We start from the raw sequence: 17,626 nt of genomic DNA, 5'->3' as shown, positions 1-17,626 counted from the left end.
CACCAGTCAAACGGACCTTTTGTTCATTTACTTATTTGTGGGAAAAGTGTGAAGTTTCAGTTGGAAACGGGTGCCTCTGTCACATTGATTAATCGTCAAACATAAGAACTGTTGAAACTTCTTGGCAGATTAAAACTGTGTGCCGGACCGAGACTCGAACTCAGCTCAGGACCTTTGCCTTTCGCGAGAGAGCTTCTGTGAAGGTTGGAAAGTAGGAGACGAGATACTGGGGGAAGTAAAGCTGTGAGGACAGGGCGTGAGTCGTGCTTGGGTAGCTCAGTTAGTAGAGCACTTGCCCGCGGAAGGCAAAGGTCCGGAATTCGAGTTTTAATATGCCAGGAAGTTTCATATCAGTTCACACTACGCTGCAAAGTGAAAATCTCATTCTGTATAAGAACTGTTGGGCTCCCCACCCCTCTCTAAAATTAACGTGCTACCGGTGACTTTAATGGACAAGACACTCCCTTCTCGGGGCATGTACTTTTCTTCCTACGTATCGCTCACGTACACAAACAGTGACTTTTACAGTGGTACAATCACGGGAGTGTGAGAACATATTTGGTCTTTATTCTTTTGATTTCTTTGGTTTTAACATTCAGGACAATGTGTTGTCAGTTTCGAATTCAGTGGAGAAGATTTACTAAAGGATTTGCTGGAACACTTCTCTGAAAGTTTATGCAAGTTAACAATTTTGTGGCACATATTTCGCTGAAGGACAATGCTCAGACGAAATTTTGCCGCGCTAGAAATTTTCCCATTGCATTACGGGACAAAGTCGATGCTGAACTTCAAGAATGGCAAGGTAACGGAGTTATTGCGCCCATATCAGATAGTCAGTGGGCAAGTCCACTGGTTTTGCTCCCCAAATCTCCTGGCTGCATTCGCCTCTGTGTTGAGTCACAGTCAACCCACAAACTATAATTCATACTTACCCATGGCCACGCCCAGAGGATCTCCTGGGCTAATTAGGTGCTGCACGGTACTTTCCAAAAATTGATTTTCACGACACATATCTTCATATACCACTCCATGAAAACTCTCAAAAAGTGTGTGTAGTAAATACTCATTTGAGCTTGTTTAAATATTTGCGTTTGCCTTTCGGCAGTGCTTCAGCACCCGCCATTTCTCAACGGTATTTGGAACAGCTGACTGCTCAAGTGCCAAACTGTTCAAACTATTAGGACAATATTGTAGTAGCAAGTCGTACACGTGAAGAACATGTTGCATATTTATTTGCTTTCTTGCGTGTGTTACCCGAAGCAGGACTAAAGAGTAGACCGGACATGTGTGATTTTCATAAACCTGACTTGCAGTATCTTGGTCATGTCATAAATAGTCAAGATGTACGTTCTCTTCAGTCGCATTTGTTAGCCATACAAAACTTCCCAGTTCCTCACAATGTCACAATGCAGTGACTTTTAGTGAAAATGAACTATTATATTTGGTTCCTACCAAGTGCTGCACAAATCGCAGGTGCACAGCGTCGCTTGCGTCGCTAGAATGTCCACTTCGTCTGGACAGATCGGTTCCAGAAGCTTTTCAAAAACTGAAAGATACTTTTCTCCGTGATCGATGCTTAGTTCACTTTGATGCAGACAAACCAGTTGTATTGCAATTTGACGCTTCCTCTTACGGAACGGTGCAGTGCTTTCGCACAGCATTGGTGATAGAGACCGGCCTATTGCTTTCGCATCAAAAGTGTTGCCCAAAGCTCAGCGTAACTATTCACAAATTGAAAATGAGGCTATGGCTATTGTGTATGGTGTCACCAATTTCCACCACTATTTGTGTGGCAGAAAATTCTACTTAGTAACGGATCACAAGCCTTCGCAGTCCTCGTTTCATCCGACGAAACCGGTTCCTGTACGGACTGCTCCGATGGGCTTTGTTGTTCTCTCAATACGAATAAGAGATTGTGTATCGTCCGAGAACTCAACATGGTAATGTGCACGCCCTTTCACGTCTTCCCATTGGTCCCGATACAGACTTCGACGTTTCTTCTACATCTTGTTGTCAAATCGATGCTCAGGATTTTAAATTGCTTCAGTATTTTCCGTTGAAGAAAATTGCACAGGCCACGGAAGTTGATACAGATTTGAACTTTGGCTCAATTTTATTCGCCCACCTTGGCCTCGTTCTTTGAATAGCATAAAGATCTCTGTAGTGCGCCGATACTTTGCACGTCCGCATAGCCTCGCTTTACAGAAAAGTATGATTCTTGTTCACAATGACAGTGGACAGTCATGTGTGTTGATTCCTAAAGCTTTGCAAAAAGAAGTGTTGCAATTGCTTCACCAAGGACACAGTGGGATTGTTCGTACGAAACAGTTTGCGCGTCAGTACTGTACTTGGCAGGGTATGGACGCCCAAATAGAACAGATGACGTCACAGTGTCACGCACGTGCTGAAAATCACTCCTCTAAGCCACAACAATTCTCTGCATGGCCTGAGCTGCAATCGCCATCGCAACGTGTGCACGTAGACATTGCGCAACCTTTTTCGAACACTCGCTGGTTGATTGTGGTTGACTCGTATAGGAAGTTTCTTTTTGTTGTACAAGATTCCTTTTGCTGTGCCAACGTCACGTAGCACAACCCAGATACTGTCATCAGTTTTTTGTTAGAAGGTATATCTGAAGTAATAGTGTCAGACAACGGCCCTCAGTCCACGTAAAAGAAATTTGAAACATTCTATGAATGAAACTGCATACAGTTTCTAACTAGTTCCATCCATAGTGAAACGGCGAAGTAGAACGTTTTTTCAGAACAATCAAACAGCAGATGGCCAAACTTCGTTTCGCACTCACCAGGGATCAAGCATTGCAACTGTTTCTCGCCTCGTATCGTTCGCACCCACGAGATGGACCATCGGCAGCGGAACTGCATCACTGCCGCCGCCATCGGACACTGCTCCATCTGCACAACCCACCTCAGAATCCGGCACCGAAGCAGACGGTGGCCGCGAGGCGAGATCGTCCGTCGGCTTGGCGCTTGTATGTATCTTGTTTCAGGTCCAAATGGTTTGCAGCGCCACCACCAACTTCACTTCTGTCAAGTACACGATCATGTTTCAGTCTCTCTTTCCCCAGATTCACGGGCCCAGAGGACAGGGCGGCCACAGCTACCACCAGAGGGTGTCACCACGACACAGTGGGACGACCCCATGCAGATGGGGCCTCCTCCTCCTCCGCCTCCTCTCGTCCTAGGGATGGAGGTGCACCCGCGCGTTCAGCAGCAGTCGCCGCTTTCTTTATGTGGTACATGGCAGTAGAAGGTAGACGCGTACCTATCTGGTCGTTTTCCGGGGGACGTTACGGCCAGAGCGCAAGTGGGATGGCGGGGTACGACCGGAAGCTTGACGTCCCCTGCAGCCACAGCTTCCGGCCCGACGTTGCGCCCACACTCCTGCATCCACCGCTGCGGCAGGTCGGTAGGCCGCGAGGGCTGCGCCGGAACTCAGCTCTCGCAGCCTACCGACCTCGTCCGCGTAGTGGAGCCGTTTCCCTTCAACTAATGTACATTTATGACTGCGTACTACGCTGCTGTTGTTTTATACTTGACAAGGCCAAACTTTGGCATACGATAGTTTAGTGTCAATAGCTTCTGAAGAAGGCCAAATTATTTTGGCTGAACACAGATAAAGATTGGTTTCTATTTGCAACTGAGGCTGACGTGTTACAGGTTCATTAGGAGGGCTTCAGGAATTCTCGCTATTAACCAATGTTTCGGCAGCAATGGGTCATTTTATCTGTTGCAGTGGTTACAGAGAGCATCTGACGTGGGCACAAAAATGATTTTGCAACGTTAAAAATGTAAGGAATAAACCTGTATCACCGGTTTTAGCATTTCCTTTCATTTTACTTGCTATCCTCTTTTAATACGCTACCATCGACACTTACTGCAACCTAAAGCTGTACCAGAATGGCTACTTGTGAATTTCCTACCTCATGCTTCAAGGTAATGAGCTTAGGTCACAACGACACACAGCACAAGATCAAAATGGTGCGGACTAATATACACAATCTTTGCGTTCCCTTTCTATATCTTATATATGTGCATACAGCTAGAAACTTGGGAAAAATTAATAGTTAATTATCATTACAGTCAAAAAATACTACTCACCATACCATATTTTATCGGGCTTCAAGTCCAGATGGTGACGATGGTTGAGATGCAGCGTGGTCCCACTGTAGGTGAAGTCCTTAGATGACAATCAATTCTGCCACAGATATGTGATGGTCGATGGATTCGGAGCTTTACAAATGCAACACGACGAAATGTGGAGCTTTGTGGTGAGAACCTCTCAGGTGCTCTCGGCACAAATGAATCAGCATCAGCACATCCTACATTTATTAGCTATGGTTTTACAAGTGAATCATGTTTTCCACAGCACTGTGAGGAGTGCTGGGAATGCATCTTATGTGCGCTCAACGACGAGGTTATCGGAGCATGAGGATGGCAGTAAATGCATCACACAAGGTGTGGAACGTGCTGATGCCTTCAGTTCAGCATTTTCTCGAGTACACCTGCGGTGTCACGGCAGTTGACGCGACAACAGTGGCATCTTGCAGGGTAGCCGGCCCAGCAGGTTCAAATGGTTGAAATGGCTCTGAGCACTATGGGACTTAACATCAGAGGTCATCAGTCCCCTAGAACTTGGAACTACGTGAACCTAACTAACGTAAGGACATCACACACATCCACGCCCGAGGCAGGATTCGAACCTGCCACCGTTGCGGCCTCGCGGTTCCAGACTGTAGCGTCTAGAACCGTTCGGCCACCCCGGCCGGCGGCCCAGCAGGTGGCACAGGTTGTGTCTTGCAGTGCGGTGATGCCCAAGACCTCGACGACGCTGTTTGCTACTGCAGGCTCTTGGACGAAGGGTTTCATCATGGCGTCTCTACCACAGAAAGGTCGTAAAAGCCAATGTTCACATACATACACTACTCGAGGAGCAGCAGCAGCAGCAGGAGGAAGTATCATACCTCCGCAATACGACGAAACTTTAACACTGCTCCAAATACTACAAGTTCGTTCCACAGTGAGCCGGCTATGGAAGACCCCAAAGTCTTCACATCAGCAGAAGAGAGGTCAGCAGCTGACACTGGCTAAATCAAGGACACATGACTGGCTGCAGTCTCCAAGTTAGAAGACATCTGGTGAATTGTAGTTAACACATCAAAGGTCTTGCCTCGAAGCTGGCACACTGCAACAGGAATACAGAAGAGCTCGGAAGACAGAATGTTTATAGCTGGCTGTCAGGGATAGTGATATTATGTCCCAGTGAAGATGACCAAATTAGGACGAGTTTTCTGAGTTCGTCTGTCGTCTCCATTGCTCCTCGGTGTTTATTTTTGGCTTTCTGCTTGGCAGTATTGCAGTTTCAGTGGGCTGAAAGGCATTCTCTTGTATAATTTGAATGTTGTTATGGCACCTCGTAAAGCTGTGTGAATGACATGACGTGTGCTTCACACTGAGGTCTCACTGCTGGATTGGTATTCACACATTTCGGTCGAGTGATGTGTGACAATGGGCTCAGTTGTGTGCCATTATATTTGCGGTATTTGTTTTCCTGATTGTTTGTCATTCTGGTTCTGAAATTATGTTGGAGTCTTTCTCAGTGACGCTCGATGCTGTCTGGCGAAAATTTTAAAAATGTATTCGCTCCACGCAGTACTTCTTTCTGTCACATAACAATACTGTTTCCTTACTCAAGTACAACTTTAGTCAAAATCTTCTCTGTATATATGCATAAAGAAATTCACTGAAATGGATCACAAATGCTATGATAAGAAATAATGTAATGTATTGAATATTAAATAGTATTATAGGTAACGATTTCCCAGTGCTGAGGAATAAATCGGTACGCTGAGTAACACATTTAAATCTACATGGATACTCCGCAAATCACATTAGAGTGCCAGGCAGAGGGTTCAACGGATCACCTTCACAATAATTCTCTATTATTATAACCTCAAGCAGCGCGGAACGAACACCTACGTCTTTCCGTGCGAGCTGCGATTTCCCTTGTTTTATTGTGACGATCGTTTCTCCTACGTAGGTCAGCATCAACAAAATAATTTCGTATTCGGTGGGGATAGTTGGTGACTGAAACGTCGTGAGAAGATTCCGCCACAGCGAGAAAGTCCTATGTTTTAATAATATTCACCCCAAGTCCTGCAATGTTCCAGTTATGCCCTCTCTCCAATTTCGCGATAATATTAAACATGCTGTCCCCTTTGAACTTTCTCGGTATACTCCGTCAAACCTATCTGGTACGGATTCCACACCGCGCAGTAGGACTCCAAAAGACGACGGACAAGCATAATGTAGACGGTCTCTTTAGTAGACCTGTTACATTTTCTAAGTGTCTATGATTTGTCTTCGACGCAGTATTTTCTACGTGCTTCTTCCAGTTTAAGTCGTTCGTAATTGTAATTCCTAGGTATTTAGTTGAATTTACGACCTTTAGATTTGCAAAAGGTTTCTTGGCAGGGCTACATTGCATGCATACACAAAATTGGTTGATGCCAAGACACAGCCTCGACCTCTGCGTAACATATAAATAAATGCTTTTTAATCCACATCCAAAAATAGAAAACATGTTTCTTACATACAGTCGCAGTAGTTATGGTAACTTATAATAAATCTTGACAGTTTTAATGTGTGATCACAATCCATACTTAAAAAGTAGTCCCCGAGAACAGAAAAAGACGATAAAATTAAGAATAACCTGGTCATCTAAAACTAAATAACTGAATAAACATACAAGCAGCTTCACTGAAAACAAAAACAATTTAGACGTAAATTGTACAAGTAACTACATGTTGTGCAGTTCGTTGAGTAAGTTTCAAATAAGTATGAAGATGTATAGCACTGTAAATTTGAATCAGGCTGCTAGAACTTAAAATAAGCATTATTACCTAAACATCATTAACTCAAGCACACTTAACTATTGGTGATCGAATTACTGTCGCATTACACACATACACATTGACTGGCTTGTTCGCCATTTCAAGCAAGCCAAGATTACGTTGAACTATGACGAGAAGGAAGGCCAGTCAACAACATTCACTCTAACAGTCAATAATTTATCGCCAGAGAGTGTTTTATAAACACCGAAGAACTTCTTTCTCTTATTATCCTGTTCCGAAAATGGTTAGGGTCACTCGCCAACATAAACAGATGAAGATAACAAAATTTTCAACATTGTTTCCCTAAGGTTCAGGACAATGTCACTCAACCAGATGCAGTCGCTTGTCCTGTCTCAGAAAAATGCTCTCAGCCTGCAAGGTTTGGTTAGTTACAAAGGGTGGTATTATTGGTAACTGGGAGCTCCAATGTTAAGTGCGTTGTGGGGGCCATTCCGCTCCATGTGAGGGGAAAAATGCCAGTGTACTCTCTGTGTACATACCGAGTGGAGTCATTCTAGACGTGGAACGGGTGCTACTAGATACCACGAATAGCACACGGTGCAGCCAGCTATAGAGGGTGGTCTCATGTCGGAAGAGATTCTCCCCGGTTTCGAGTGGCTGTCTGAAGCGGTAAAGGTTGTTACTTTTGCTTATGTGATGAAATCAGAGCAGCAAAGACGACAGGACCGATTACGGACCTCTGGTACAGATCCGACTGGATGGTCTGAATCAGAGCTCAGACGGTTCTGCAACTGTGAAGGCAGATGATTCCTCCACTTGCACCATAGGGCGGTTTGGTTTCCCGTTTTGGTAAATAGGTCACAAGTCCATTACACGCAGGAGGTGGTTACACGCATAGGGGGCCGGTATGTTGTAGAATATGTGGTTTTTTAGGTCAGAGGGTCTTGAGGAAATATAAAAGCCAAAGAAACTGGTACACCTTCCTAATATCGTGTAGGGCCCCTGTGAGCACGCAGAAGTGCCGCAACACGACTTGGCATGGACTCGACTAATGTCTGAAGTAGCGTTGGAGAAACTGACACCATGAATCCTGCAGGACTGTCTGGAGAACCTCCTCACTCCTTACCTTACATCTTATTTAGAACGTTCATCTGCAGCACTACATCTCAAATCCTTCGATTCTCTTCTGTTTCGGTTTCTCTATAGTACTTGTTTCACTACCGCACACTGAGTGCTGCAGACGTGCATGCTCAGAAATGTCTTCCTCGAATTAATACCAAAGTTTGATACTGGTATACGTTCCTGTGTGAGGAATGCCCCTTTTGCCAATGCTAGCCTGCTTCTTATGTCCTCTTTACTTCCTCCATCATGGGTTATTTTGCTGCATAAGTAGCAGACTTACTTATTCTACTTTTTGATCACCAAGTCTAAAGTTAAGTTTCTTACTGTTCTCATTTATGCTAACTCATATTACTTTCGTCGTTATTCGATTTACTCTCAACACCTATTATGTACTCAGCAGACTGTTCACTCCATTCAATAGATCCCCTCATTCTTCTCCTCTTTCACTGAAGATAACAATGTACACAGCTAATCTTATCATTCACAACCTTTCACAATGACTTTTAATCCCAGTCTTGAAACTATCTTTGATATAGACAGAACACCCATTCTGAAGAGAGGACTTCGTTCTTGGCCTTACAGTGTCCTTGTTATCTCATGGTTCTCGTACGTATTTTATATCATCCGTCTCAACCTATAGCCTTCTCTTATATTCATCAGAATTTCGAACATACTGCATCATTTTATACTGCCGAACGCTTTTTGCAGGTCGACAAATCTTACGAATGTGTCTCGATATTTCTTTCGTCTTACTTGCAGAATCAACTGCAACGTCAGATCTGTCTCCCGTTGCCTTTATCTTTCCTAAACCCAAACTGATCGCTTCTAACAGATTTTCAATTTTCTTTGCCCGTCTTCTGTATACGAGGTGCATTCAAGTTCTAAGGCCTCCGATTTTTTTCTCCGGACTGGAAAGAGATAGAAACATGCACATTGTTTTAAACCGAGGCTGCGTTCATTGTTATACGTCCCAGAGATGGCAGTACCGTACGGCAGATGGAATTTTATCGCCCGCAGCGAGAATGAGAACTGTTTTAAATACTTAAAATGGCGACGTTTTCCTTACTTGAACAGCGTGCAATCATTCGTTTTCTGAATTTGCTTGGTGTGAAACCAATTGAAATTCATCGACAGTTGAAGGAGACATGTGGAGATGGAGTTATGGATGTGTCGAAAGTGCGTTCGTGGATGCGACAGTTTAATGAAGGCAGAACATCATGTGACAACAAACCGAAACAACCTCGGGCTCGCACAAACCGGTCTGACGACATGATGGAGAAAGTGGAGAGAATTGTTTTGGGGGATCGCCGAACGACTGTTGAACAGATAGCCTCCAGAGTTGGCATTTCTGTGGGCTCTGTGCACACAATCCTGCATGACGACCTGAAAATGCGAAAAGTGTCATCCAGGTGGGTGCCACAAATGCTGACGGACGACCACATGGCTGCCCGTGTGGCATGTTGCCAAGCAATGTTGACGCGCAACGACAGCATGAATGGGACTTTCTTTTCGTCGGTTGTGACAATGGATGAGACGTGGATGCCATCTTTCAATCCAGAAACAAAGCGCCAGTCTGCTCAATGGACGCACACAGATTCACCGACACCAAAAAAATTTTGGGTAACCGCCAGTGCTGAAAAAATGATGGTGTCCATGTTCTGGGACAGCGAGAGCGTAATCCTTACCCATTGCGTTCCAAAGGGCACTACGGTAACAGGTGCATCCTACGACAATGTTTTGAAGAACAAATTCCTTCCTGCACCGCAACAAAAACGTCTGGGAAGGGCTGCGCGTGTGCTGTTTCACCAAGACAACGCACCCGCACATTGAGCTGACGTTACGCAACAGTTTCTTCGTGATAACAACTTTGAAGTGATTCCTCATGCTCCCTACTCACCTGACCTGGCTCCTAGTGACCTTTGGCTTTTTCCAACAATGAAAGACACTCTCTGTGGCCGCACATTCACCAGCCGTGCTGCTATTGCCTCAGCGATTTTCCAGTGGTCAAAACAGACTCCTAAAGAAGCCTTCGCCGCTGCCATGGAATCATGGCGTCAGCGTTGTGAAAAATGTGTACGTCTGCAGGGCGATTACGTCGAGAAGTAACGCCAGTTTCCTCGATTTCGGGTGAGTAGTTAATTAGAAAAAAAACTGAGGTCTTAGAACTTGAATGCACCTCGTACTATTCCCGTCAGCTACTTAGAAGCATGAACTGTTAAGCTGACTGTGTGATAGTACAAGCACTCACAGTCTTCGGAGTTTTGTGGCTGATGTTTTCTCCGAAAGTGTGATTGTATATATCATACATTCTACACACCAGCGTGAATAGCTGTCCCTTTTTTTGTCGCTTCTTCCAGTGATTTTAGTAAATATCGATGCAATGTTATGAGTCCTTTCTGCTTATAGTCTTCCATACCTCTTTTAAATTTTGATTCCAATACTGGGTCCTCTCTTTCTTCCTTGTCAACATCCGTTTCTTCTTAAATGACATCGTCCCCTTCATAGAGGCCTTCAGTCTACTTTCCTCTCACATCCACTTGCTCCTGAGCATTTAACAGCGGAATTCCGTTGCTCTCTTAATGTTACGCTTTTAATATCACCAAAGAGTGGAGTGTTTCACTTTCCTGTATGATGAATCAGTTTCTACGGTAGTCATTTCTTTTACGATTTCTTCACATTTTTCATGCAGCCATATCGCCTTAGCTTTCCTGAACTACCTGTTTATTTCGTTCTTAAGTGACTTATATTTCTATATTCCTGAATTACGCTGAAAATTAGTGGACTTTCTTTTTCCGCCGATCAACGGGAATATTCTTTTTTTGGCCCGTGGTTTCTTCGAAAGTACCTTCGCTGTAACTATGCTTTTCTTCCCAACATCTGTGGCTGCCATTTTCAGAGATGTCCATTCCTCATCAACTGAACTGTCCACTGAGCTATTCATTTTCGCAGTGTGTATAGCCTTAGAGAACTCGAAGTCTCTTCAATCCTCAGTTGTTCCGCATCCCAGTTCTTTGCATAGCGGACTTCCTGACTAGTCTCTTAATCATCAGCCTACTCTTGATCACTACCACATTGGGATCTGAGTGTATATCTGATACCAGGTACGCCTTAAAATACAATATATGATTTTGGACTCGCTACTGCCACGAAAACTCCATGAAATAGTAATGAGCATGACGTTACAGTCATTATTTAGAGAACTAAAAGAGGAATAAATAAGAACAGAAGTAAAATAGCCTTTAGGGCTAATTCATCATATTGTATGAACGGAGGCACTACGCACACACTGGGCCAATTAAGATAATGGTGAATAAAAAATGATAACATAAGCAGCAAAGATTTTATAAGAATGTGAACAAAGTTTATTGTTAACATGAAGTCATTCCATAAAAAATTGAAAGACAGAATAAAAGAGGAATCGAAGAGCAGGATTGTGGCGTTTATAAAAATTTTCGTCAAGGTTGCGACAATCAGTACATTGACCAGACAGGTAGGAACGTTACTACCCTTTATGAAGAACGCACTTCAGCTACGTGGTCGTAATAAATCAGTATTTGGCCAACACATAACACATCACAATCACTCAGAAGGATCTGCAACGGAGAACTTAAAAGTTCTTCACTATGAACCTAGAGAACTGTCACTTAACATGTTTAAAAAGATAGAAATTTATGCTCACCACAAAAACAAATCGTCTTCCATACTTACGGAGTAGTTAGACTTGAGAGAAAAAATTTCAACGATCTTTTTGAAGACTTAATGCTCTTCCATTCCTATTCTTGTCTTTCTTTTTTTCGTTATGTAAGGTTTCATGTCTGTAATAAACTTCCTGCACTTTATTTTAAACTCTTGGCTTATTATGTTCATATTTTTTATTAATGACTGTCATGATAGACCCAGTTTGCATGCAGTGACGCGGTTCTAGGCGCTTCAGTCTGGTACCGCGCGACCGCTACGGTCGCAGGTTCGAATCCTGCTTCGGGCATGGGTGTGTGTAATGTCCTTAGGATAGTTAGGTTTAAGTAGTTGTACGTTCTAGGAGACTGATGACCTCACATGTTAAGTCCCATAGTGCTCAGAGCCATTTGAACCATTTTTTTGCATGCAGTGCCTCCATATAGTGTGATGATTTTTACCTGTGCTAGCTAAAGAATGCTATTTTACCTCTGTTCGCACTAATTACCCGCTTATTTCTCTAAACAATGATTGTAACGTCATGGTCGTTGCTATATTACGGACCTTTTGTGACTGTACACAACTGCAGACGCAGTATCCTTATCTCTTGACTGCCATTCGTTTGGCTTTCATTTATGACTACTTCGATTTCCCATTAGTGTATTATATTTCTATACATCAGACACTGTGTACGCCTGTTTTATGAAATAACTGTAAAAATCCATGTTCACAGTTATTTTAAACTTCAGCTTTCTTATGCTCGTTGTTTTGTCTCTGACTACTTCGACGGGTCAATGAGATTTTGTGCAGTAGTTCTTTTGAAGTAGCTGCTGTTTTTTCGTGTTTTAAGTATCATGTACCCTACTTGTACTCTTGTTGGCTACTTGGTCAACATCATTTAGGGGATCCGACACTTAATACGACAGTCGTACTTGTACGCCAGCTGGCGCTACTTTGAAATAGTCATCTGTGAAACATGCACATCGACACCTCCACGTTGCGTCGAAGGTAAATAACGGCGTCCGTCAAGCGATATTTCCACTATCACTACGATCTAGGAGCAATACGCAATTATTTGGATGCATTGTGTCTGTTCCGTCGGAAGAACAGGCACCACGCGGATCCAGCAGCTGTGAAACGCTATATGTAAATTGAAGGGGGATTACTGCTGTCAGCTCGAGTGGGACACTAATTGGAATCAGCGGCGACGAGAGGAAATGTGTGCCGGGTCGGGATTAGAACCGGGGATTTCATGCTCACTAGGTAAGTGCGCCATCAGCGACACAGCATTATCTCAACTGCACGGACTATCCCGATACGCCTCAGGGCGAATGCACGAACACGTCCGACCTCAGGTGGGAATCTCTATGTGGAGAGCAGGTGTGTAATGGACAGGGACTGCAGATAGTTGGTGCTCTGTGGGTATAGTTTCTTTTTTATTATTTGTTATGTAGTATGTACTTTATGTGTTACTAATACTTGTGCACATCCCTCTTAATCTATTCTATGTTCATTTTGAATATGATATCTGAAGATGGTCACTAACTGACAGAAACCGGTAACCACAAAAGTAAAGGATTCTTGAGGTCGAGATTGTATATGTACATTTTAAACTACTAAGAAAACCCGCTCTTCTCTACGAGAAATATTGTAACAGAAGAAGCTGAGCAGCACAATCACCTTGGTGTAGTGCTTGTGATACCGGACTGGAGGGTCGTGAGTTCAAAACTCATCTGAATGGTAAAATTTTAATTTCTGTATTCGGTTCTAGTACATTCTAGAAGTATCCACAATGGTCAAGAATCATTGTACTGGAATGTTGTGTAACTGTATATAAACCGAATGTGTTCTACTCGGAGGCAGTTCGCTCCGCGGTCTTGTATGTGCAAGTTCTGAAGTTAGTGTTCGTCATTCATCTAATTACACCTTCTCCTACGTGACATTATTCTGGTGGAGGTGCTGCGTACTGGAACTTGCGATAGCGCACATTGACCACACAGTGGCCCGCCTCAGGCCACGACAGAGCCTCCGTTTACGTGGCGAGAAACCCGAGTTCGAGCCATATTCAATAGATCGCAATCTATCGGAGACTGGAGAAGGAGTGTACGTTACGATGATAGCAACTATGTGCCACCACATGAGACATCCTTCCGGGTTCTCTGGTAAAGATGGCCTAGATCCAAACAAGTGGCTGAAAGTGTATGATCGTCCAGCCAAATTTAACAAATGGGATGACACCGTGTGTTTGGCTAACGTAGTTTTCTACTTGGAGGGCACTGCCAAGCAATGGTATGAGAGCAACGAGGACAAGTTCACAAGCTGGGAAGTATTCCAGCCGAAACTGCGCAAGTATTTCGGCGACACACTACGACAGAAGTGCAAGGCAGAAGATAAATTAAAGTGCAGCGCACAGCGTCCAGGAGAAACTACAGCATCCTAGATTCAAAACGTCTTGGAGCTGTGTGAAATGGTGGATTCTAGAATCAAGTAGGAAGGTAAGGTTGCACATCTCATGAAGGGTGTTGCTGAGGACGTGTATCAAAGCCTACTCCTGAAGGAGATTTCAACAGCAGACAACTTTATAAAATGGTGCCAGAATATCGAGACAATGCATCAGAAAAGAATTACAAGCAATAAGTTTGAACGGTTCCCAAACGTCGTATCGATGTCTGTGATGAAAGTATGAACTGAAAAAAATGGTTCAAATGGCTCTGAGCACTATGGGACTTAACTACTGAGGTCATCAGTCCCCTAGAACTTAGAACTACTTAAACCTAACTAACCTAAGGACATCACACACATCCATGCCTGAGGTAGGATTCGAACCTTCGACCGTAGCGGTCACGCGGTTCCAAACTGACGCGCTTAGAACCGCACTGCCACACCGGCCGGCGTATGAACTGATTTTACAAGTGTTCTTCGTCAGACAGTGAAAGAGGAAGTTCAGAAGACACTTGGATTTCACGGCGAGCAAAAAACCGAGACGCTTCAAGAGATCATAAGGGAGGAAATGGAACAGACACTGACCCCAATCTCGCGTCCTTCATTCCCACTTAAGACGGTGAAATCACCATCGCCGCAAGCTAGGCGCTGGAGAGGACGCTCCCCAACACGCCGGTCAAGGTCTCCATCGCCGTTTAGAACCCCCAGCCGATCACCTAGCCACCGCAACCTGGAAAACTAAAGGATGCGACCTTCCTTGGAAGTCAGGCCGCCGAAGAAAAAATCGGCCGCCGGCTATCACTACAAAAATGATGGGAAACTACGGCATATCCTCATGGATGGCTGACCATCCCAAGCTCTTGTGATCTCTGGAGCATCATATTCAGTCATTTCGGGGAAGTACCGTCACCAGTTGCAGAAAACCGTATTCGTCGACAGCACAACATCTCTGCTAAAGGTGGCTAATGGGAAATATGTAAAACATATAGGAAGATGAGTCATTCGTGTGGGTATAAGTGGCCATACACAGAACATACAATTCATCGTCTTACAAGAGTGTAGTCATGACGTTATTCTCGGATGGGACTTATTGAAAGCTACTCAGGCAATTACAGATTGTGGTCGGTCGCTGATTATGCTACAAGAGGTGAGATACTGTGTACAGTAAGATGCGCATCCGAGTGCGTGGATACAATGAGTGCTGGATGAGGTGATCATTCCTGCAGTCAGCGCTAGAAGGGTAACTGTCATATATCATGCCATGCATCAAAACATGAATCTTGTAGTGGAATGTGAGAGAAGCAGACGACTGAAGAATAACTTGGTCATAACAACCTCTGTCGTCTCGTTTAAGAGCGGATTCGGTGAATTGTGGATAGTTAACTGTCGCCGAGAACCGCAGATCCTTCCAAGACGCATGTGCGTAGCAAACGCTGATCCGTTAATTGCCGAACAGCCGAGCGTCATAGAAACCTCCCACGAAGAGTCTGTGGGCGAAATTGACGCTGCCACTACGAGACAAGATCTTCTAGCTCGACTATCGCCAGATCTCACTCAGGAGCTACAGAAGAAGCTACTTGTCATTCTTCAAGAGTTCTCTGAATGCTTCAATGCACAGGTGAAGAGCTAATTAGACAAATCGACGGTGAAGCACCGGATTAGCACTGGAGACCGGATTAGCACTGGAGACTATCAACCAGTAAGCGAGAGGGCATACCGGGTGTCAGCAACGGAACATCGAATAATTCGCAACGAGGTAGGGAAAATGATGGAGAATGACAACATTCAGCCCGTGGTCTTCACCAGTGGTTCTCGTCAGGAAGAACGTTGGCAGTTGACGCTTTTGTGTTGATTACAGGAAACGTAATGAGATAACTAAAATGGACGTTTAGCCCCTTCCACGAATTGACGATACACTAGATTGCCTGAAGGGGGCTAAGTTTTTCTCAACCACGGGCATGTACTCGGGATACTGGCAAATCGACGTAGATGAGGCTGATTGTGAGAAACCTGCATTCATCATCCCTGCGGGCCTGTATGAGTTTAAGTCAATGCCGTTTAGTTTGTGTAATGCACCAGAAAATTTTGAACGGATGATGGATAATCTTCTAAATCATCTGATGTGGACGATGTGTCTTTCTTATTTAGATGACATTATCAACAAGGCGGACTGAAACTTAATCCAAGGAAGTGTCTCTTTGGAGCAAAAGAGATCAAAATACTTGGACAACTTGTGTCAAATGAAAGTGTGCGACCTGACCCAGAAAAGGTGAGATCTATAAAGGAATTTCCTATTCCTAAAAGTATTAGAGATGTGAAAAGCTTCCGCGGATTATGTTCTTAATACCGTCGTTTTATCAAAGACTTTTGTATCAATGCCAGGCCACTCCAAGAGTTGTTAAAAGCCGATGCTATATTTATCTGGGGTGGTCCTCAACAAGATTCTTTCGATGTGCTGCGACTGACGACTGACCCTGTACTTGGTCTGTATGATGAGAGAGCAGCTACAGAACTACACACAGATGCCAGTGGGTATGGGCTCGGTGTTGTTCTGGTGCAAATTTCGGATGGAAAAGAGAAGGATATAGCTACGATTCTAGGAAACTTACAAAAGCCGAGAGATACTACTCAACTACAGAAAGATAATGTCTTGCTGTGATCTGGGCCATGTGCAAATTTTGAAAGTATCTCTATGGAAGCCATTCACAGTTGTTACAGACCATCATTCACTTTGTTGGTTGACAGGTCTCAAGGATCCAACAGGACGACTCTCCAGGTGGGCACTACATCTTCCAGAGTATGACATTACCATACTGTACAAAAGAAAACATCAAGGTGCCGACTGTCTCTCAAGAAACCCTGAGAAGACCATCAAGACTTTACATTCCAGGAGCTCTCTGCTTAGCGGATGAAGGACGCCAAGATATCTCTAATTATGCTTGCCTTAAATCGGTCGGAGGATGTGATAGGACAATATATCTCTAATTATGCTTGCCCTAAATCGGTCGGAGGATGTGAAAGGACAATTTAAGGTAGTTAATGGATTACTTTGCAAGAAAAACTTTGATCCGTTTGGAAAGAGGTTGCTACCAGTGATTCCCAAAAACATGCTCTTAGATGGTCTACGGAAATTCGATGACACGTCAGAGATCGAACATTGAGAATTTATTAATACATATGACAGGAACCGCAAGAGATTTTTCTGGCCAGGTTTATTTAGGAGTGTTCGTATGTGTCGCACTGTCGAGAGTGCCAGAGGAGAAAGTCAGTTTCTCAGAAACCACCTGGCCGACTCCCGAAACGCCTTTCCGGCGTATTGGGATTGACCTCCTCGGACGATTTCCAACGTCTGCCAGTGGCAACAGATGGATCATTGTTTGCACTGATTATCTGACACGCTATACGATTACAAAAGCCATGAAAACAACCGAAGCATTCGAGGTAGCCAAATTCCTAGTGGAAGACATTGTGTTAAAACACGGTGCCCCAAGGTCGTCAGTTGCGGATCGAGGG

Source organism: Schistocerca americana, chromosome 3, assembly GCF_021461395.2.
Source record: "Schistocerca americana isolate TAMUIC-IGC-003095 chromosome 3, iqSchAmer2.1, whole genome shotgun sequence".
NCBI lineage: Eukaryota > Metazoa > Arthropoda > Insecta > Orthoptera > Acrididae > Schistocerca > Schistocerca americana.
This window is presented reverse-complemented; position numbering follows the sequence as displayed.